Below are 24,959 nucleotides of genomic sequence, written 5' to 3' on the forward strand. Positions count from 1 at the left end.
AACAGACTTCCAGTTGCATGGAGTGGCCACTGGAGACCTTTCTGAGGATGTCTCAGTTCAGCAAAGGCCAGGAAGAGGAGAAAAGCTCATCGATGCAAGAAGCTGGGCGAAGAGGCGTTCAGGCAGAGGCACAGGGAGAAAAGGTCCGAGGCAGGAGCTGGGGGCTGAGTAGCCTCGGTACAGCCCGCCTTGCTTCTCTCACCCTTCTTTCTTTTCTGTCTCTGCTTTCTCCCTTTCTCCCAGTCTCATGGAACATTAGGTCTCTATCCTTATTTTGGCGCCTGATTTACTTAGTCTGAGTCTGGCTCTGTCTCTATTTTCTTCACCCCTCTGACTCTTTCAGTCTCCCTAACTCTGAATAGCCTTTTCTCAGCTTTTGTCTTTTCTCGAGTTCCCTCCTGTTTCCTCAGTGCCTTTGCCTCTCCCTCCCTCTCTCTCTCTCTCCCTCTCTCTCTCTCTATCACTCTGTCTCCATCTAACTTTGGCTCCATCTCTCTCTGTGTGCTTTCTGCTCCTCTGCCGATGTCTCTTCTCTTCCTGAGCTGAGGCCACGGGGTAGACCATCTGATTGATATTGCTACTGACAACTAAAGCCTTGAAATCATTCCCACCATGCATCTCTGAGAGGTGTTAAGCCGTCGGTGTTTTGTCTGTACCCGAGAAAGACAGGGGCTTTTTAAACAAATATATACATTCTCAGAAGTCCCAGCAATTGTATTTCTCCATTGATCCATCATGATGTTGAGTAAGTGTAAAAGCTTCCCTGGTGCCTGCGGGGGGATTACAGGCTGAGCGGCTGTGCTGGGGAGGGAGGGGGGAGGGAGAGGAAACTGTCCCAAAGGGCCCGGCCGGGGCCTGTGGTCCGAGTACCTGACAGAGACGCTCATCTCTAGATGGGAGAGAGATTACTTCTCGTTGGGGTTGTCAGAAAAAGTTTCATGATGCCGCAGTGTCACCTCTCTGTAAAGCCCTCCTGACCACGTCTGCCACAGGGAAATGACAGCTGGCCTTCTTTCTTTCTACTTTACTGGGCTGGGATGCTCTAGCCCAGCACTGGACATCTGAAGGGTCTTCATTTGCCCACAAATTCCTCTTCCCCTCTGGACTATGAACTTTGTGGAAACACCATTCATGGAGCACTCAACTTCACACCCCCAGTGGCCATCCTGCAGGCTCTGTCCTGTCTGGCTTAGCCAGTTTCCAGTGGAATGCTCATGGGACAGGGGGTCTATGCAAGTAGCCCATGGCAGATGACACTTAGTAGGCTTTGGAAAAGTGCCTCGGTTTCCTCACCTCTAAAATAAGGGCATCAGTGAAACACTGCAGTGAAGTGCTTAGATCAGTGTAGTAAATGCTCAGTAATGTGAGCCCTCCTTACTCTCCTCACCATGGTCTTCCTCCTCCTCAGCATAAGCAGAATCATCCAACTCTTCACTCTTAGGTACCACGCAGTTAGTTGGCTATGGAATCCTGGCTCTCTTCATTATGAATGGATAGATTATGATTTGGGGTGCAAAAACCTAGTTTTGACATGTGTCAACATTTTTATTCTCCCAAATATGTTCTTTCACACCCTGGGTCTCTGCCCAGTGATCTTTGAAGAGCTCAGGGATACGCTTAGACATAAAGGAATGTGAGTTCTTCTCTTTCTGCGTTTGTCTCCTTGGTCTGGAAAGACTTCTCTGCTGTGTGGCTCCTTCCCTAGCTCCAGGCTGGCCCAGTGCCTGATGCCCAGCCCTTGCAGACCTTGGGCAGAGCCAGACAGCCCCCTTTCATGTTGCCATAGCTGCTCAGCCCTCACTCCATCTGATCATTTGACACAGTGTTTTGGGATGCTCAGTTGATTTGATTCTAGAACTTTTTTTATCACTTCTCTGAGCCTTAGCTTCCCCAGGTGTAAAATGGGAGTATCTTTTTTTTAAAAAAAACTTATTTATTTATTTAAATAGAAGTATAGTTGTTTTACAATGTTGTGTTAATTATAGCTATACAGCAAAGTGATTTAGTTTTATATATATATATATATGTATATTCTTTTTTAAAAATACTTTTCCATTATGGCTTATCATAGGATATATATTTTTTGGTTTTATCACTTTTAATGGGACATTTTAATACCATAGGATATTGAACATAGTTTTCTGTGTTATACAGTAGGACCTTGTTGTTCATCCATTCTATATATAAAAGCTTTCATCTGCTAACCCCAACCTCCTACTTCATCCTTTCCCCAACCCCCTCCCCCTTGGCAACCACCAGTCTGTTCTCTATGTCTGTGATTTTTTCTGTTTCATAGATAGATTCATTTGTATCATATTTTGTATTCCACATATAGTTGATATCATACGATATTTGTCTTTCTCTTTCTGACTTACTTCACTTAGCATGATAATCTCTAGCTGCATCCATGTTGCTGCAAATGGCATTATTTCATTCTTTTTTATGGCTGAGTAATATTCCATTGCATATATGTACCACATCTTCTTTATAAATGGGAGTATCTTATAGCTTAAATGTGAAGATTAAATGAGATAATGTGTGAAACATGCACTGAGTCTCATAGTTGACAAATCTGAGTTCTCTCTCCTCACATGAATGTAAACCTCAAGGGTAAAAGCTCTATCTGATTCAACTTTGAAGCCCTAGAACTGAGTTGTCCAATATGGTTCCCACATGTGGCCGTTGAGCACTTGAACTGTGGCTGGTCCAATTGACCTGATCTGCGGCTGTAGGATACACACTGGATTTTGAAGACTTAGGATGAAAAGAGGAGTGAAAAGTAACTGGTTAGTATATTTGTACTGATTACATGTTGAAATCCAAAATATGTGATAGCATTTTGGATAAATTGAGTTAAATAAAGTTAGTGATTGTATTAAATAGTATTTAAATAAAATTAATATGTATTAGACAGCATTTATATTTTGTGTTATAATAAATACATGAAATGTATTAAAATACACTATTTTATAATGAAAATTATTACTAAATAATATAATGATTATTGTATTGATTTCACTTGTTTCCTTTTTATTCTTTAGTGTGGCTACTAGAAAATTTTAAATTGCTTATTTGGCTCACATGGCTCACATTATAGTTCTTTTGGATAGGGTTACCTTAGAACATGGTAAAGAATCTATTTAGTACAAGTGAGCAATACATGTGGATGGGATGGATGGATGGATAAATGAGGAATAAAAATAAATGAAGGGATAGATAAATGAATTAAAAAATAAAATAATAAAGGGACGAATGAACAGATAGAAATAGATGAATGGGTAGATAAATTAATAAATGAGTGGGAGGATGGGTGGATGGGGTGGGTGGATAGAAGAATAGGAGAAAGAATAAGTAGAATTGGTAATGGAATGAAAGAATTGCTAGAAATAAAACATGATAATCAGTGGATGAATAAATTACTAAAAAGATGAGATAAGTAAGTACTTAAGTACAAAAACAAATACATACATACAGAAAGAATAGAAGCCCAGGGAGTCCAGGACTTGGCTTTGACAAGAAGGCTTATTCTTCTTCCTGGGCTCATGGAGTTTAAGCCTTTGACCAAGAAGAAAGGTTTACCCTTGCTCTTGTGGAATTTATTATTTTAATTGTTAGCCTTCATGAGAGGTTATTGGAATTTTTTCCCCCTCAGACTGTTTATCACTTGTAAATTATTTGTCACATCGTTGTAATTCTATCCAGAACCTTAACTTTCTCGTCATGCATCTTTTATGGGGTCTCCGTTAAAGAAGCACTATAATTACGTGCCAAGGGTCCCAGTAAATTTTATCAGGGTGTAAAATATTATACTTTAATTATTTGGAAGGGGAAGAAAGGCAAATGTTCCCTCAGCAAGGCTGATGATCAATACTGCAGAGCCCTGGGTGGCACAGGCAGCTTCAGGCGTCCTCCTCTTCTTGTCCCTCCCAGAGGGTGTGCCACCTGCCCCAGCAGTGTCTGTACAGAGCAATGGGGCCCTGTGGGTTGATGACTCTTTTTTGATTCTCTGGTGGACGTTGGGTCATGATAAACTCATAAGCCTGCATCCTTGAAGTGGTATCATTATGCTCAGCAACTCCAAGGGGTGGTTGGAGAGGATGCTGTTATTTTACCCTTTCACAGATGTGGAAACTTAGACCCAAGAGCAATTAGAGATGGTGCTGTAACTGGTTTTCCTGACTCCATGGTAGATTTTTTTCCTCACTGTGCCACACCTGCTCTTACGAACTCAAACCAGAGAACATATATGCACTAAATGGGTTGGGGTTTTGATATTCTCAAGGGTTTCAAAGTAGAAATGTGATGGCACCAGACCTTTGCATACAACATTTTTTTTCATGGAAATAAATACTTCAGTTGAACTCCCACTCTGCACCAGACCCTGGTGCTGGAGTGAAACAATAAGCAGTGCAGACAAGTCTAGGCTCCTCTGGGGCTTGCGGTCTCCTTGGGGAGACAGGCGTTGGTCCAATCTTCCCATAGACCATAGAAATTGCACTGTGGCAAGTTCTAAGGATAAGGGGGTCTATGGGACTTTGAAAGTTTAAAAACAGGGGCTTTTAATGAGTTGGGAGGCCAGAGAAGACTTTCCTGAGGGAATAAGTGATCTGAGATCTGAAGGATAAGTAGGAGTTAATTAGGTAAATGGTGGGGGGGGAGTATTCTAGGTAGAGGGAAGAGCATATGCAAAGGGCCTGTGGTAGGGAAGCCTGGAAAGTAATCCAGGGTGGCCAGAGCAGAGTTACTGATGGGAGACTGTGAGATGAGGCTGAAGAGGTATCAGGAACCACATCACATAAGGCCTATTGGCCCATGTTAAGGTTTTTGGTTTTTATCCTAAGAGCATTGACAATTCAGGTAAAGGTTTAGGTGAAGAAAAGAGATGTTTTAAAAGGTAGTTCAGACAAGGGAAGACTTGTTGCAGGAGAAGGGAGGAGTGATCTCATGCTTGCGTGGATGTCAGGAAATGTGTTTCTCTAAGCACAAGGGTAAGAAGAGGAGGAAGGCAGGGGAGGAGGATTAATCCCCACTCATCCCTCTGGTCTTGGCTTCGATGTCATTTCTTTGGGGAGACCTCCCCTGGTCCCCAGTTGAGTCATGTCCTCCTCCCCAAATGGTGGTCCCACCCTCCACTTCCCCTTTCACAATGCACAACACTACTGTTGCCGTGTCTTACTTAATGGTCTCTTCCCCTCACTGGATGTGGGGCCCATCCATGAGGGCAGAGGTTGGGAGTGTCCTGATCTAGCTTCTAGTGACCGGACTCTCAGCCTGGGACCTGGCACATAGCTGGCAGGGAATACCAAGAGCTGAATGAGCTAATGTATGAATGGGGAGCTCAAGAGAGATTAAATTTATCAGGGGCACATTTCCTCCATACTCTTCCCTCGTCCTCCCTCTCCTCCCTTATCTACTTCCTTTTTTTTAAACCTAAAGCTGAACGCCTTCAAAATCCCTGCCCAGGGGCTCTCATCTGAAAGAAGTGATGGACACATGAGAAAATTTCTTAGCTCTGGATCTGAAATATCAGTTTTGCCCAGAAAGGGTTGCAATGCATATGTTCATTGTACAGATGAACTACTTTGATTCAAGAAATAAGATGACTTGGTCAAGACTTATGAGAAGGAAGATGATACTGCAATTTATGAAACTTCCCCATGTCACCCCTTTAGGGTGACTCATCTTGTTACTAGGTTCGCTGCTAATTATCTCAGGGTGAACATTTTTTGGTGAACTCTGTGGTTACGAAGCTGGTTAAATCCCTAAGAAAATTTTCTGCCTAAGGAAAGTTGTATTTATATCAATAATAATAATACTTATGCTAATAGCAAGCATTTATGCCAGGAACTTTCCCAATCCTTTGCAGCAGGGGGTCTAGAGTCCATGGCCCACAGGCCAAATCCTGTTTTTGTAAAAGAGGTTTTATTGGAACACAGCCATGTCAATTTGTTTATGTATCTACTTTCTTGCTGCCATGGCAGAATTGAATAGTAGTGACAGAAACTGTATGGTCCTCAAGACCTGAAATGTTCACTATTGGCCTCTCACAAATAATGTTGCCAATTTCTGCTTTATATTCGTTATTGCAACATGATGACGTTAAGTCTCATTTTCTGCATTTTACAGATAATGAAACTGAGGGTCACAGAGGACAAATAATTTCCTTGAAGTTTCATGGAGACCAGAACCCAGAGATTCTATCTGCAAAACTGTTTTCCTGGTGTGCTCTCCTGGAAGTGACAATGCCAGTCTGACCTTGAGAGAGAAGGCCAGAGACTGATTCTTAACAAATTCCAGAATTCCAAAACCTGAATGCTCCAGCAGGATTTTCTTTTTTGGGGCAAATGCTCTGATTATCCATCATTACATAAAGATACCCCACGAAGGGTAACCCAAAACAACAACAATCATTTACTTTGCTCCCAAATCTACATTTGAGCAGGGTTTGGAAGGAACAGCTGTTCTCTGTACAGCGTCAGCTAGGTGGCTTGAGAGGGGCTGAGGATCTGCTTCCAAGATGACTCACACCCTGCTGGCAGGTTGGTTCTGGCTCTTGGTTTCTCTCCACAGGAGACTCTCCACAGCGTGTCTTGGGCTTCCTCACAGCATGGTGGCTGGGTTCTAAGAGTTAGCATCCTAAGAGATGGGAGGGGAGATGGGTCAATTTCTTAAGGCTCAGGCCTGGAAACAGCACAAGGCCACTGCTGCCATGTGCTATTGGTCTGGGTGTCCTAAACCTGCCTAGATTCAAGGAAGGGGGCAGAGACCACATCTCTCAGTGGGAGAAGAGTCAAAGGGTTTGGGGGCCATATTTGAAAAACCCCAGAGCAAATATTAATATTCATTTTAGGGGTCCCTTGGACCATCACTTTGATCCAGTATAATCTATCCGTGGTTAGGGTGACCTAATAATTTCTTGTCCAAACTAGGGGACACTAGCAGAATGAAAAGGGATGCTGTGAATAATGATACCAGGCAATGAGTGCAAAACAGAACTGCCCTGGACAAACCAGGTGTATAGTCACCCTAAACCTGGGGACAGTAATTAATGTTTTCATGATGTTCCCAAGTCATCTTGGGAAGGTTCTATTAGGACTACTGTGTTCTGTTTAAGTAAGAGACACATTTAGGAAAATCTTGAAAAGTTGCTTAAAAATAAAAGGTGATGTTTTTCGGCTGTGAAATCTTCAGTTATCTGGAAAACCCATTTAAACAGAGCTTCTGGTTTCCTGGATCTTTCAGTTAACCGTACTGCTTCTGTGAGATATGCCACCTTCAGACACAGAGCACCCCTGAATATTACTGGCTGTTGCCACTTGACACCCTTTCTGACTGTTCATTCCGTGCTTGACTCTGTGCTAGTTTCTGGAAAAGCTGAGATGGGTAAAACATTGTCCTGACCTCCAGATGCTTACGACTTATTAGGCAAGATAGTCCAGTCAATAGGTCATTGCAGTGCTGTGTGATAGGGGCAATCAGAGAAGTAAAAACCAAGTATTATGGTTTTTACCCCCCAAAACAAAAAACAAATAAACAGGTAAATGGAAAAATCCAGGAAGACTTCCCAGAGGAAGTGACATTCAGTTTGGATGATTTATTTATTTCTCGATGACCTAGTATGTCTCAGGAAGCTTGCTAAGCATTTTATGTGTATCATCTCATTTAATACTTAGAAAACCCTCCTGTGAGGTGGACATTATTACCATCCCCATTTTACAGATGAGAAAACCGAGGCTCAGAGAGGTGAAGTACCTTGCTTCAGTTTATACCAGTAGCAAGTAGCAGAAGTAGAGTAGGTGCTGGAGAGAGGGGGACGAAGGATGAGTAGGAGTTTCTAAAGCCTCAGAGGAGATGGCATTTGAGGCAGGGGGACCAGCAGCTGTAAGGACAGATGTGTGGTATAAAGCTTGAGAAGCCTGGGGTGCAGCTGACCATTTGGTCTAGAGCATAGCTGGGGTGGATGGGGTGCAGTGGGGTCCTGGCTGGGAAAGAACTTGCATCATAGGGGCTTGGGTCTTCCCTCACAGGTACTGGGCCTCCTTCTGAGTGTTGAAACATAGAAGGGGAGGAATATTAGATTTAGCCAGCACCAGGCACCTTGAGCTTGGGCCCCTCGGTATTCTGGATGTGATCTGTGGACCGGCAGCATCACCCAGGAGTTGCCTAGGAAGACAGTATCTCAGGGCTCACCTCAGATCTACCAAGTCAGAATCTGCAGGTTAGCAACATCCCCAGGTGGTTCTGCACATAAAAAATTTGAAAGCACTGATGTAGCACACTGCAGTTCACAGGGTTTGTGACTTTAATCATATTTGCTCACAGTTAAGATCTTCCACCGAGAGCTTCCAATTTTAAAAACCTGAGCTTTGGGGAAGACCGGAGGTCAGTAACATCAAATAACTGTGATCCTCCATTAGATCTGCTTCTCCTGATTGTTCCAATGACTGCAGCCTGGAGCCTTTGCACTGGAACTTGAACCAGCCCTGGTTCTCACCCATGTCCCTCCACAAACTCTAAACATGTCAGTTCAATGACAGTTTTATGGGCCACTTGCAGACATCACGGGTCACAGAGCCTTCATTCCCTGAGAGTCCACAGTGTGATAAGACTGGGCGCTAGTCCCTGGGGGCAGGTACAGAGATGAGCAGACCCACCTTGTCCAGCCCACATAATGACTAACTGAAGACATGGATGTTTTACTAGGACAGGGGCTTTCTCTGGCTGAGGTTAGGGGCCGGGAGCCTGAAATTGATCCCTTTGGCAGTCATAGTCCCTGCCCATTAGGAGGTGCTTTGGGCATCCGTTGGGGTTGGGGTGTGGGTGGGGGAAGACTGGGGGCGGGTGTCAGCATCCAGAAGTCTCAGGTTACAGAGATGTTGGCCCTTGCATTTTCCTCCTGGCCCTCAGGGAGTCTTAGTCAGCTCCTGAAGTCAGAAGTGGTGATGCTAGTTAGAAAGGGAGCTGACCCGATATCTCCATCTTTCCTTCTTCCTCTGTAAGCTGTTCCATGAGCACCCTCGCCCCATGCCAGCCTGTGCTGGTCTCTAGGGGTGGGGAGGGCAGAACTGGTCCCTGATCGAAGAAGTTCCCAATCTGGTGGGAGGGAGGAGAGGAGACAAGCGAAAGGATTGCAAGTGTCATGGTTTAAAGGCCTCGAGAGAGGGAAGCAGTCAGGGCTGGGGGAAAAAGAGGAAACAGTCTCTCGTTCCCAGTGGAAGATGGCTCTGCCATTTGCCATCTTCATGTCTTTGAGCAAATATCACAGCCTTTTGGATCCACAAAGTCTGATCCCATGTCAATGTTATGCTAATTTCCCCTTTCAGAGTTTGGATGAGGACTCCGTGTGGTGTGTGGAAGTGCCCAGGTGAGGTTGTAACACAAGGTAGGGATTCGTACACTCCTGGACCCTAACCTCAGACTCCAAGCTGAGCCAATCATCCTGGTGCACCAGGGGCTGTAAACTGAAGGGTCTGGTTTCGTTTCCCAAACCACACTTGCCCAGAGCTCCTCCCTGTTTTGCAGGGAAGTGACTTTCTCACATGCTGAGAAGATGCATGTGATGCTGGCGTGCCCCAGGCGACAAAAGGATCTTGCAAAACTCATGATTTTCTCATTGCTGCAGCGGAATGAAAGGCAGAGAGGAAGTGGGCGCCCCTCTTTCCTGCATGCTCTGCAGGGATCTACTTGCTTTGGGATCTTAAGACCATTTTTAGGAAGATGGATACTGGTTGGTCCAGGCCTTGCCATGAAGGTCTTTCTTCCTCTCGTTTTCCTTCTCCCCTTTCCCTTGCTTCTCTTCCTGTTTAATAACACACCTTACTTCCTTGAACCTTCTCCCATAGTAGTGAGACAGTGAATACATCCAGGCTCTGCTGGGCTTGGCAGGAGGGCTGGACAGATGATGGAGAGCAACAAGGCGTGAGACTGGTTCACGGAACTTCCAGAAGCTTCAGAGACCTGGAACACATAGGCTGTAGCAGCCATGGGGGGTTTAGATCCATTGGAGGAAGTGAGCAAGTCAGGACCGTACTCTTCCTGCCATTGGCCAGACTCTACCCATCCTTGAATGCTCAGCTCAGAGATGTTTGCCCCTGAGAATCTGCTTTGCTTGACAACCCCATGGTCTTCAGTCTCAGCAGTAGGTGATGACTAACCCCTTCCTGGGAGCAGACAGGTCTCTGTGGTCCTCTGAAGAGAGCTTGAGTAATGGGTGCCCTTCTGCACTGTGGCTCAGCCTCCTGGATGACCCACACCACACACTCTCATGACACCCACACACGTGCATGCTCTCCTGCACACCCACTGCATGTGCACATTGCCTTTCACCCATCCACACACTCCCACACACCCCACGGGTACAGGCACCTGCACCACGTGGCTCCCACTTCCCCCACAAAGCATGTCTCACTCACCGTCTCCAGCAGGGGGTTTTATTGCCTAAGCTCCCAGGTGTCCGCAGACCTGACACTGGCAGTGACTGAGTGGGCCTTTTGGTGACACTTCCATAAAACCTCGTAAATCGCCTCTGTGTAACATTGGGTGCACGTTTTTATTTTCCTCAATAAATACACACATTCTTATTTCTTAACAGCTCCAGCCTTGGCTGAGTGCCTGGCCAAGGGGTCCGCTTTCTGTGATTTGGCTGGGATGCATTGTGGACAGGAATGGGCACCACTCTGTTGGTTGTTTGAGGCCCAAGATATCCCCGGGGTCTGATTTGAAGGGGACATTAGAGGTCATCTTCTCCAGTTGCAAATCATACCCCTCACCTTGCAAGCCATTCATCTTTTTACCTATTCACTTTTCCACCTAAACTCTTTTACCAAGGTTTTAGGCAAGGACTACTATTAAGCCTGTTTTTCTCGACGTGGAAAAGATAAGAGAAATTAAGTGACGCTCAAAGCCAGGTCCTGGGAATCTGCATTTACAAAAATGTTCTGGCTCCTTCTGATGTAGGTGGTTTTTTTTTTTTTTTTTGCTGTACGCGGGCCTCTCACTGCTGTGGCCTCTCCCATTGCGGAGCACAGGCTCCGGACACACAGGCTCCGCGGCCATGGCTCGCGGGCCCAGCCGCTGCGCGGCATGTGGGATCTTCCAGGATAGGGGCACGAACCCGTGTCCCCTGCATCGGCAGGCGGACTCTCAACCACTGCGCCACCAGGGAAGCCCTGATGTAGGTGGTTTTGGTCACAGTTAGGGAATGAAGGTCTTTTATGATTATGACTTAGGTCTTAGGGTATAGATCATATTTTACTCTTTCTTAAAATAAAGCCAACTTGGAAATAATAACCTTGAAGAAGTAAGGAGCAGTTCCAAGGACAAACACTTTTTACCCAGAAACTTGATGGAACTTAAAGCTTTAAGAACTCTGGTGTTGACCCTCCAGAGAGGGTGGCTGAGGCCAGGCTGTCTGCCACCTTCTACAGCCAGGGCAACCCATCACCTCTCCTGGCCTTGCTGTAACTTGGATGCACTATCATTTGCCCCTCCTTAAAAAATAATTCCATTACTTACAAGCTGATAAATCCTTACCTCTTACAAAGCTCTTCCAGGGGGCTATTCTCATTTCCACTTTACGAACTGGGAAGCAGAGATGTCAAAGTAGAGTTTCACTGCCGGTAAATGGTAGAGCCTGGGTTACGAATCCATCTCTCTGACCTCTGGTAAAGTTTGTTTATTGTTTATTGCCCAAATATTAACTACTGTTCTCCTGATTTTAAGGAAGGCGTTGGAGGGCGGTGAGCTTCCAGGGGGCCAATGGGATGTGTGTTAAGAGTCTCAAGGCTGCATAGTCCCTTCCCATGAGATTTCATGGAAAAGAGAGAAGGCAGAAAAAAGGGAAGTGAAGGCTGGGGTCAGGGATGGGAGGGAAGGATAGGAGGGTTTCTCACTCAGCGCTTCCTTATTTTGTGCCATCAAATAATACTAATTCCGTACCATGTCTGGAAGGGAGGAGTGGAAGGTAAAGCAATAGGAGTGGAAGCCTATTCTCTTAGGCTTTTAAAGTTAAAACATGGCCAGGGTGGAAGAGAGGGAGCTATAGAGCTCGCATCTTGGCTTTGATTTGTTATTCTGGGAGGTCCATTACAACGGAGCCATCAATAGTCTATGAAAGTGGGAGGGAGGGAGATGCAAAGAGGGAAGAGATATGGGAACATATATGTATGTGTATACCTGATTCACTTTGTTATAAAGCAGAAACTAACACACCATTGTAAAGCAATTATACTCCAATAAAGATGTAAAAAAAAAAAAGTCTATGAAAGCTGTAGAGAAAAGAAGGGTGCGGACCACAGGAGAGGCCCATCAGCTCTGATGCACTCGCTTCTCTCCATGGGAACCCCAAATCATGCTGCCAGTAAGAGGGGTGGGGAAAGTTCTTGCCTCTGGGGAATGCCCACTGAGTGGGGTGCCCGAGCAGATGCACACGACCAATCACTCACAGATTCTATGCTCATCTGAGAGGCTTCCAGAGCGCACTGGGAGAAAGATAATGTTATCCTGACTCTTTTGACCTACCCATGCAACACCTATAAGCTCTGGCACTCCAGTCTGTTTCCTGAAGTCCTGGGTCGCCCTGATCCCTGTTAGCATGTATTTTTGCCATTGGCATGTTTGCCGAGAGCCTAGAAGGTGCAGAGTTGAACCCATGTTTCCCACAGAACTTTGGAATGTCTATCAGTGGACATGTGATAATATGTCAAGAACACACAGTGGTGTAGCAGTTTTCTCAACTCAAAAGAAAGCTCAATTACAAACATGCGTACTAGTGTTTGGAGATTGATACCTCTCTTAATGAAGGAAGAAATTCTGATAAAAAAGAAGAAGTGTGGTGCTGAAAAAGAAGATGAATCAGCAAGCAGAAAATGTATAAAATACTATGAATGAAAGACTTGGAAGACAAGTGCTTCGGTAAAACCCACAAAATAAAATCAGTTATTTGCGCAGTCTTGCCATGAATCTACACACATTTTAAATGTATTCAAATGTTTTGTATTTTGCAATAAAGTCTTTTACATTTTGTTATTCATTTCTCATGTTTCATTACGTCCTTTTTAATGTCCCTTTTTAAATTGTTCATTATTTTATCTTTTACAGCAAAATTGCCTTATGGCCAATTAGCTATATGGTGAAAATGTGTGCAGCAAAAATGCTTGTGGCAGTGATGTCTATGACTAAGATGCTTACAGGAAAGTACCTAGAGCCTCCTATTAGCTTTGCTACCTACTTCATGCTTTGCTCTTATGCTCACAGCACAATAAGATGTAACCCCGGAGTCTTCTGGAGCCCCCTCTGCCCCCTGCAGGTCTGTATCTCATCAACGAAATGGCCATAGTGACAGGAATGGAGGTTTTTCATGGGCTCAGCAATATGGATTCTCACCCACCAAGGCTGATCTGGTTAAAGCAATTGCTTGGTGCTTTACGTGCTAATAGGAGTGACCAACTCTGGGTCTCTAACGTGGTGCCATTCCCCAAGGGACCAGCCTGGTGGCAGTGATTACATTGAATCGTTTCTACGATAGAAGGGGTAGTTCTTTGTTCTCATTGGAATAGACACTTACCCCAGATATGGATTTGCCTTCCCTGCTGGCAGCACTTCTGCCAAAACCACCGTGGATTCACAGAAGGCCTTATGTTCCACACAGCATCACCTCTGACCCAGGAACTCATCTGAGAGCCAATGAAGATCAACAATGGGCTCATGCCTATTAAATTCATTGGCCTTGCGATGCTCTCCATCTCCTTCAAGCAGTTGGCCTGATAGAATTCTGGAAGAAGCCTTTTGAAGACTCTTTATGGCACTGGCTGCATGGTAGCAATTTGTGGAGCTGGAGCAACATCCTCCAGGATGCAGTAACTATGTAACTATGCTACATCAGTGAACAGTAAATGGTACTGGTTTTCTCCATAGCCGAGATTCACTGGTCTGGGAATGAGCTCTTCTTACTACTACCATAATGATTCCAGAGCAGATGTCTTGCATCCTGCCCCAGTGACTGGAAGTTCCCTTGGTCTAGAAGATTTAGAGCCCAAGGAAGAAGTGCTCCCGCCAGGGGATACAGCAGTGGGTCAACTAGATGGAAAATGAACCTGCTTCCTGGTCCCTTTGGACTCCTCATGCCAGCGAACAAGCAAGAAAGGGAGTTTCTGTGCTGGCTGGGTGATTGATTCTAAATGTGAAAGAGAAATTGGATTGTTACTACATGATGGAGGTAGTAAGAGGAGTATGTCTGCGTCTCAGTCCATTCAGGCTACTACAACAAAATACCATAGACTGAGTGGCTTACAAACTACAGAAATTTATTTCTCATGGTCCTGGAGATTGGGAAGACTATGATCAATATACTAGCAGATTCAGCATCTGGTGAGGGCCTGTCTCCTTATTCATAGATGGCCATCTTCTCACTGTGTCTTCACATGGCAGAAGGAACAAGAGAGCTCTCTAGGGTGTCTTTTATAAGGGCAGTAATCCCATTCATGAAGGTTCTGCCCTCATGACTTAATCACCTCTCAAAGGTCCCACCTCGAAATACCACTGGGGATTAGGTTTCAATGTATGACTTTTGGGGGACACATTCAGTCTATAGCATTCCATTCCTGGCCCTCCAAAAGTCATGTCCTTTTCACAGGCAAAATACAACCCAACTGCCTGCATAATCTTAACTTATTCCAGCACCAAACCTAAAGTCTAAAATTCCAAAGTCTCATCTAAATATAATCTAAATTAGATATGGGTGACACTCCAGGTATGATTCATCCGGAAGCAAACTGTTCTCTGGATATGAACCTGTGAAACTAAACAAGTCACGTGCTTCCAAAATACAGTGGTGTGACATGTATAGGATAGATATTCCCATTCCAAAGGGGGAAAAATAGGAAGGAAAAAAGGAACAACAGATCCCAGGTAAGCCCAAAACCTAATAGGGCAAACAACATTAAAGCTTAAAGCTTGAGAATAAGCTTCTTTGGCTTGATCCTCTGCTTTAGGACCCACTGGGGCTGTGGGTCTGTCTCCCCAGCTTTCCTGGGTTGGAATTGCATGCCTATGTCTAAGGAACATAAAGGAAGAGTATTTAATGGGACAAAAATAATGAAAAGACAATTCACATTACCATGTAGGAAAATAGTGTTTTTCTATTATATTATTTTCTTTCATATCTGGTAGAAAGTGTTATAGTTTGTTAATAAGTGCCCTTCACATTTATTGATAGGTTATTACTAGATGTTTTATGTTTTAAAATAGACATAGGAGAGCCATATTTTCATAGTTGTAAAACTGGTAGATTTTCAATCAATGTTTAAATATGTTATTATTGTGATATTGGAAAATATATATTTATTTCATATGACGGTCCCTTACTCAGCCTTTAAATTAATACAATGCACTTTTAGCTGATTATCTTGGGGTTTGAGGTAGGCAATCATATCATGAACAAACATTCATAATTTTGTTTTCTCTTTTTTTAATTGTTTCACCTCAATTTTCTTCTTGTCTTATTGCACGGACTAGAATTTCCAGAGCAATTATTCGTGGTGATATTATAGGGAATATTCTTGTCTTGTTCCTATTTTTAATAACAATGTTGCTTATATATTGCCATAAGTGTAAAATTGACTATCATATTTGAGACAGATATTTCAATCATGCTAAATTAGGTTTGGATATTCTTATTCTTTATATTCAATAATTTTTTTAGAGGATTGGGCATCAAACTTACCAATTTCTCATATTTATAAAGATGATCACATTTTAATTGATCTGATACATATATTTGTAACATATTCCCTAGTATTAAATCATCTCTTTATTACGGTTATAAATAACTATGCCTTTTACACTTCAACAAATTAGATTTGCTGGTGTTAGCTTTGAGAATTTTTACAACAATCTTTAAGAGCAAGATTAGTTTATAGTTCTGATATTAAAATAGTACACGCATACTGAAATAAAAGAGATGGAAACAAAACAAATCAAACTGTTAACAGTGGTCTCCTCTGTGTTGGATGGTGGAATAAGAGTCCATTTTGTTATTCTTCCCTAAAATTTAATACACATTTTAAAATGATAAATTCATTCTTCTTTAAGGAAGGGGCTGCAAAGTCACATTAAAAATTGGGATGCTTGAGGGATGGGAGGAGCTGTTGCAGACAACTTTGCAAACAATATGCTATAAAAAATACAGATTAGGGAAAGAAAAAAAAAGGGTGATACCCAGTGCTGATAAGGATACAGCAAGATAGACTCTCTTATACATAGCTGATGGGCCTATTAACGGTATGATAAAAAAAATAACTTGACAATGTATTTCATGAGTGGTAAAATGTGAATGGACTTTGATTTAGTTTTTCTGTACCTTGGAATTTATCCTAAGGAAACAGTCAGAGTTACTCATACACAAAAATTACGTGCAGGAATTTTTATGTATAACATTATTTGTAAACGAAAACTAGACGCAATCTAAATGTCAAGTATTAGAGGAATTAATGACAGCATCTCCATATGATGGAACATTACACAATCATTAATGTCATGTTTGAGGATATGAAATAAAGTTTAGAAAGTAGGCTGTATGACAAAATAGTGATAAGTGTAAGTGATATTTTGAGATATATACAACAGCTATAAAATGGTATGAAAATAGGGATTGATCTATTGATTACAAAGCTATAAAAATTGTTAATACTATTGTTATGGGTTGTCTACATTTGTAATAGACAAAAATGCTAGTTTTCAGTTAGAGACTGGTGAAAACAAAGATGTAATCCTCTCCCCATCTCAGTTCAAGGAACTTCTGAATTCTTTCTGTGGACCATTTGGTATCCACGGGCCCTGGGTTGAGAACCCTTGTATTAGGCATTCCTGTTCTTCAATACCATGTCATGTTAAGCCCCATTCTCTTACCAAATTACATTTCTTTTTCTCCCTTTCTCCCCCCGCAGTTTGTTCTGGGAAATGTGGAAGTCTTCTCACTGTTAATGTGAGTGATTCTGCAATCTCTGGTTCTTAATCTGGAAGTTGGCTCTTGTCTTTTCTGTGACTGTTCACAACCCATCAGGGTGGTTTTAGCCAAAAGAATTGGTCATCTACTTCTTTTGTAATTATAATAGTCAACATTCATGGAGCATTGCTCTGAAGAGGGCATTATTTCTTTTTATTTTCGCCGATGGGAAGCTAGCCCAAAGTCACATAGTACGAACCTTACCTACTGTACTGTCTTCCTTTTGTGACACCCAGAAGAAAATTAAATAACAGGATCAGGCATCTTTTGAAGGTAATTGTTATTTTAGAGTAACATTTTGTTTCCTCTGGTACATTTCTTGAATCTTCCACAAGATTCGTTGATTTCCATTGTTTTTGCTTCCCAGGCTCCTGATCTTCTGGGAACTGCTAGGAGAAAGCTGGAAGAAAACTGCAGAAAGGACTCGGAGAAGCAGAGAGGAGGATTGTCTTATTCCTTGTTCCGAGGCCTGGCTGGAGGCGGTACTCTGGGTTCTGGGCGACACCATATGGCCTTCTATCACAGGTCCCTTTAAACTTAAGCTGGCTTCAGACGGTTTCTGCTATTTGTAGCCAAGAGTGTTTAACACATAAATAATAGACACACATGACTTTTAAAATCAGAAAGAGAACACATGTTATTAGCAAGCATTACCAGTTGTGGGAAAGGAATTATCATTCTCTGAGTCCTTGATCCTGGGCTATCTCATTCTAGGGGTGGTAGAAGTGATGAGAATGGTGGTGGAAGTGACTGTGGGGAGTGTCTGGAGGTGACTGATGCGAATGGCACCTGTGTCTCAGATCACCCAAGGAGAAAACACGTCCTTCTTTGTGTTTCTGCTGTAGTTAGACTCATGTATTCCTCCTATCTTAGTCACTGTTTCTAGGACAAATAACCTTTTATTGCTCTTAGGTGTTTATATGTTAAATTTGTCTTTCTATATTTCTACCTTTTTGGAGGTAGAAATACAGAAAGCAGAGGCCCTTTTTGTAACTCTGGAACTAAAAACCTTAGGAAAAGATGAAATGCTTGATGGTCACCATGATGCCCTTGACACTTGGTGGATCATGATGTTGGTGAGGGCTGTGTCTCCCAACTTGATTTGTATTTTTAAAGTCAGCCCCCAATCTCTACCACCAAAAATATTGGCCCATAAAGAAAACTTACTGCACTCCATTAGTGCTGGAAAAAATGGTCTCAGATCATTTGCCCTTGTTGCAAACTTGGTCTTATCCTAATTCCTCTAGGTGTTTGCATTTAATCTTTTTGGTATGAAGTGACTGCTTTTCCTTAAGGAATCTGACTTCATCTTATTTCACTATCTTTGAGCTACCTTGGGTAAAAGACCATAGTCAGCTCTGAGAATCTCAACCCCAGGCTCTGGCTTACCAGCGGAAACTCAGATATGGAATGCCAACCTCAAGTATGCTTGGGGTAGGGAAGGATAATATAGACCAGGTGACAAAGATGGTTATTTTGGTCAGAATTCTTTCATTTTCAAGTTGAAAGAAACTTAACTCTAACTAGTTTAAGCACACCAGGTAACATTTTGACATCAGTAACTGAAAATACAGGCATGGCTAGACCTGAGGGGTCTAATTTTATCAGGGCTCCTTTCTGTCTTTATGATCTGCTGCCTTCTGTGTGAATTTCATTTTAAGTAAGGTCCCTTTACCTTAATGATGGCAGTAAGTGATCTCTAGCAGTTTTAGGTTTACTCAGTACATCTATGTGATCCCAGTGAGAGAATAAAAACAACAGCCATCTTTCTCAGTATCTGTAAAACAAATATACTTGAGCCTTGGGCCCAAATATTGGACCAGTGATGGAAACACATGGGATGGGAAAGAGAGAAGAAAGAGGTGTGATGGGAGGATCCAAAGAATAGATGATCCACTGCAGTGGGGATGGCCAGAAGGATAATGATGGTGGGGAAGATGGGCAGGGGAATGATGAGGGTGAGAGTAACATGGTGTGCTGTGAACTTGGTAATGGAAGTGGTGTTGCTGGTTATGGTGGTGGTGTAGGGTTGGTATTTATGAGAATGAGGGGAACAGATATTCCTTCTTGCTCCAGCCCTACTAATTCCAAGACCACAATCCAGCAGGATGGTGCCTCCAACCCCATTAGTGGAAACACATGATTTCCTGTGGTCCTTGCCATTAAGGGCAGAAAGGGCTGCACATTTGTCCTAGAAGACATTCAACGGTGCCTGAGTCAGCAAGCTCCCCAGGCTTGTGGAAGCAGATCACATGGTACCTCGGAAGCATACCTATGTATGTTAGCAGAAAAACAGAGCAAAACAAGATTCCACCACCAGGACAGCAGGAAATGTGGTCAGCTTTCTTTGAGCACTGAGGGAGGTGAGGCCAAGATGAAAGGTCCTTGGCTTTTACTAATGAAGAGGCACAGAAACTGCTGATTTAAAGGATAATAATAAAAAAGCACCCTGGGGGATATTTTATTGCATTTAGCAAATGTTCTATTTCATCTTTCGTAAAGATAAAAGAAGAAAAAAAATAAAAGAAGAAGCATTTTGATTTTCATAAAAGCCAACAGGTTAATATAAAAAGAAAACATTCCCAGCCAAGGACTAAGCCAGAGTTGTGTTCATGTGTAAGCCTGACCTCACTCCTCCAGCCTCATGTGAGTGTCTGCATTTGGCACACAGATCCCTTGTTCTGTAAAAACTATTTCAGGAACACTTTGAAAGAGCTGCCCAGTGATGGCTGCCTCATTTGGGATTTATTATAGTATCATTAGGAGAGGTTATATCACTTGGTATAATGTCAGACACATTGTAGCCTGTGGTTTTATGATGTGGACAAATATCACACTCAGGAATAAGATGGCTCTGAACAAATCAGTTCCATCTGGGTCCTACTGTAAATAGAGCTTTTCTTTTCTGCTGCTGGAAGACAGATTCTCATCGACATCCGGCCCCTTGACCTTCCATCTTGCAAGGTCTGTCTCTTCTAGAACTCCTTCTTCCTCAACCCCTGACGCTTAGAAGAGAGGTAAAGAGAGACAAACTGTAAGATCCAAAAACCTACTAGAGGGGGGAAGGTGCTTGTCAAGGAAGGCAAGGAGACGGGGGGACTTAACTTTTGTCCAGTGCTTGCCCTGTGTCTGAACTTGTGCTAGATATTTCCACCTGCATCAGCTCACTGCATCCTTACAATGAACCTATAGAGTTCAGTAGATATCCTGTAGCTATTTTACGAAGTAATACTGAGACTTGATATGATTAAAAATAATATCTGACTTGAAGTCTGTAAACTAATAATGAACAGGGTTTTGAGGTTTATCTGATTCCAGAGACTGCAAATGTCTACATGTTCATGAACAAACTACTCGTGGGGGAGGAGGGATCAGAAAACGGGGGTGCAGGTTGTATTTAAAGTCTCAGTCATTTAAAAAGCAAATAGGAGCATGGTATAACCACCTTGGAACCCGACTGGATAGTTTCTAATGAAATTAAATATGTGCCTCCCTTACGCCCCAGCAATGTCATTCCCAAGAGAAATGAGCACCTATGTCCACCAAGAGACTTGTCCAAGAAAGTTCCTAGCAGTTGTTTCATAATAGTCAAGAACTGGAAACCACCCAGATGCTCCCCAGTAGGAAACTGGATAAACACATTGTGGTATGTTCATATAATAAACTACTACACTGAATTAAAAATAATAAACTCATGATAAATGCAACAGTGGGTGAATCTCAAAAGTGCCCTCCTGAGCTAAAGAAGATGGACACAAAAGAGAACATAATGCATGATTCCAGTTAGATGAGTTTCAAGAATGAGGAAAATTAAACAAATATGAAAGCAGTCACATCGCGTTTACCTCTGGGGTGAGAGGTAGACGTTGCCTGGAAGAAGCGTGAGAAAACTTTCTGCAGCTGTGGAAATGTTCTGTATCTTGACCTGGGTGGGTGTTAGTTACATGAGTGTATACATAAAATTCATTGCACTGTATATTTAACTGTTGATAGACTAAACCTCAATCAAGAAGCATAAAATAATAGAGCTTAATAGAAAAACTAGGAGAAAGTAGTCAAACTTGTTACTCCCAACTGTTTGTGGTACGTGGGCCTCACACTGTTGTGGTCTCTCCCGTTGTGGAGCACAGGCTCCGGACATGCAAGCTCAGCGGCCATGGCTCACGGGCTCAGCCGCTCCGCGGCATGTGGGATCTTCCCGGACCGGGGCACAAACCCGTGTCCCCTGCATCGGCAGGCGGACTCTCAACCACTGCACCACCAGGGAAGCCTTTTTTTTTTTTTTTTTTAAATGGCTATTAAGTTCATTTCAACTATATTCATAAAAAAAGTAGCATGGAAAGGCACACATTATGTTATCATACTGGCTGTTGGATGCTCAGAGTGAATAACTGAGTGAATGGTTGATTGACTTACTTCCAGTACTTCTTAATACAGAAAATGAGGTGTCATTCTCCTCCCTTGATAAATTGTTATATCCTCTCCTACACGTCCCCTGCCCATTTTCCTTTTCCTTTCTTCCTCCTCCTATGACTGCGATCACATTTGTGTTACAGGGAGTGCGATAGAACAAGGGATTTTAAGATGAAGAGAAAGAAGAGGAAAAAGAAAAAACTGCTTTCACTTTGGCGTTAAAATATAATGAAGTACTTTGCATAGCTTTTATTTTATTTTTCAGAAGAGATCTTGTAGGTCAACTCATAAATTGGCAAGGCAACCGGTTTATTTCTGCCAAAAAAGACGGTCAGAAAATGACAGTGTTCATTTATTTGAACAGACAAGTGTCAAATTCAGTCTCAAAAACAATGCCAGGCTGTTACACTGGTGCATGCTGTCGAGGAATGCAAACATGACTTTATTACCATCCTTCTAAGGAGACCACTTACACACTGGGATGGGTGTTTATGATATTTTTTTCCACTGACACTATTATTGCCACGATCTCATTGAAGCCTAGGAGAGAACAATCCTCATGTAAGTTGAGGTTGTGTAGACAGGTATTCTGAGTAGTTTAGATCACTCGTCTACACTGTCTTGTGCCATGAAACAGTTGTTCAGATCATTGCTTCTCTTCATGTGGCCCTGGATTACTTGGGCCAGAGACTCTGTTGCCCTGAATTCTCATTGTTTTGGTTGGCTGAGCATGACCCTGGCCACAGCTGATGTCCAGAGGCTGCCTTTGGCCTCCCTGCCCTTCTGTGTGGGTGGAGCCAATGACCTCCATGCCTGGCTAATGACATCTTCTTATTTTGCTGGAATGGTTGTTCTGAATCCACAGGGGAGAATGGCAAACAGGTCAGGATGAGTGAAAAGGGAATAGTTTGATGGTGGAAATGCAGGGAACTCTTGGGTTAAACTCACTGGTCTATTCCTTCCCTCTCCAAACCATGACACGTTCTCCACTTCTGCAGTTGAAGAGAACGAGAGAGCACAGTTTGTATTATCGCTGGTGGGGTGTAAATTGACTGGGCTGGCACAGAACAGAGGACCCAAGAGCCAACTGCTGACCTCAGCGACATCGCCTAATTCCTAGGGCAAAGCTTGGCCTGGTAATGGGATTTTGGTCACAATTACTCACGGATGCCCATGGATATCTGCACCAGGACTCACACCCTCCCTGTTCAGGGCAGGAAGTCATATGAGGCCGAAAGATGTGAGGTTAATTGTCTTCCTTGGCACCTAAGTTTGTGAATGTGATTAGTCTGTGAAACATGAGGATAACAGGGCCAGTGCTTTCTCCTTAATTTAAACCCTCAGACTTTAATTTCACCCTGTTCTTATAAAATGGATGTTTTCTCAGCTACATGGGGACACTTAAATTTTTAGTCTGCTGAGTTTTAAACAACGTCCAAATGCGTTCGTGTTTTCTTTTCCATGAACTGTGGTCATTCCTTGCTTACATAGTACACCCCACAATATTTATTGAGTACCTAGTATATGCTAGGCATAGTTCTAGGCAATGGGGGCAAAGAAACAAAGGAAGTAGACCAGATTCCTATTATTACAAGGCTTGTATTCTAGTGGGGAGACAAAGAGTAAAGGAAAAAACAAATGGACAATGTCAGTTAATGAGATGCACCATTAATGAGAAACAAAGTAGGGTTTGAGGGTGGAGAAGATGAATCAGAGGCTGTGGGTGTATTTACAGCGATAGAGAAAGAACTTGCTAATGAAGAACCAATAATCCATTAGTCCTCCAAGCATTTATAAGGGTGGTAGACTTTAGAAATGGTTTGGCAGTAGGGGTACAAAGAGGGAACTTACATCAGAGCATCACAAGCTGCTTCTGAGTAAACATGAGGTAACCTGCTTGTTCAAAATATCCTTGGGTCCCTGGACCTCTAGAGAAGGCTCACTGGTCCCTCCCCCAGCCAACACAACCCCGGCCTTTTTGTATCTTGATGGCTCTTTAATTCCTTCCACCCTTCTCCATCTCTCCTCCTCATACCCTCTTTCATGCATTGCTCTTAAAATCTCCATATTCCTCTGATATTGTGCAGAAATGTTTGCTTGTCCTTGGCTCCAACTCTACTTTTGGTCAATATTTATATATCCAAACTCATCAACAGCCTCAGCAGGACAAGGACCTTTTATTAAATATGACACATTTTCTTTAGAAGGCAGCAGTGACTAGAGAGAGAGTAATGCCAAGAACGAAGCACCATGTGTATAAATCTTGTCTGGAGGCTGGGGCAGTGTATTCTGCTGTGTCTGTCTAGAGGTTGAGGCTAGGGTTGTATCCTCATAAAAGAAAAGGAATGAATGTTATGGATCAGAATCACCCAAAGAAGCAGATCTTACAAAAAGATGTGGGAATGTGGAAAGCAGACCTCAGATCAGAGAGATCCCCTCTTTGGGCTTTGCTCTCTCAGGATCAATATTCAGGATGTGTTCAAGGGCTTCCAAGAATAGGAGTCTATGTTTCATCTGGAGGTGCAGCACCATGACTATATGAATTGGTAGCCTGGCGAGACTTCTACAAGAAGGGGTCATGTGTAGCCAAATAACCACATCTGGCAGTCAGCTTTCAGTGACACAGTGTGACAATTCAGTTCTCTGAGAATGTTCAATAAAGGCACAGCCCCTGAGGAAGGCAATGGATCCATCAGCATTCAGTAGGTACATCCGCTTTAACCCAACAATTCTACTTCCAGAAACATGGCCTAAAGATATACTTTTATTTAGCGAATTACAAGGATTATTTATTGAATCCAAGTTTGTGATAACAGATCCCCATAAATGACCTCAATGTATTGGGAGTTTTTAAATTTAAAAAATGATACATTTATAGATGCCTATAATTGCAGCCATTGTAAAGAATGAAGACACCGTTCATGGACTGATATTCAAGATAGATTGGCAGGGGCTTCCCTAGTGGCGCAGTGGTTGAGAGTCTGCCTGCCGATGCAGGGGACACGGGTTTGTGCCCCGGTCCGGGAAGATCCCACATGCCGCGGAGTGGCTGGGCCTGTGAGCCATGGTCACTGATCCTGCGCATCCGGAGCTTGCGCTCCACAACAGGAGAGGCCACAACAGTGAGAAGCCCGCATACCACACACACACACACACAAAGATAGATTGGCCAGTGGAAGAAACCGAGGGAAGGATGATATATACAGGAATTTTTTCAGGGATTTTCTCACTTGTTAAATGACAAAAAAAAAAAAGAGCTAATACAAATTCTGAGGTTAAGTGTCTTTTAAAAAGTCCTAGAGAATCTTTTTAGGCTTCATTGAGGTAGTCTTGCAAAAATGTCTCCTTGTAGAAAGCTTTGTGCTGAATTAGCCTTAGATTGAGCTGTGTCTCACCTACTGGGCATGGTCCCTCCTGATCTGGTTCCCCAGGATGTTGTGCAAATACCTGGCGTGGTTCCTGACATATAGTGGGTCCCCATTTTTGCGGGAACTCCTTCAGGGATGGAGCTCACCACTGCACTTCTCCCTTGCTGGACAGTTCC

The sequence above is a fragment of the Mesoplodon bidens genome (assembly GCF_964165515.1).
Source record: "Mesoplodon bidens genome assembly, chromosome: 15".
Taxonomy (NCBI): Eukaryota; Metazoa; Chordata; class Mammalia; order Artiodactyla; family Ziphiidae; genus Mesoplodon; species Mesoplodon bidens.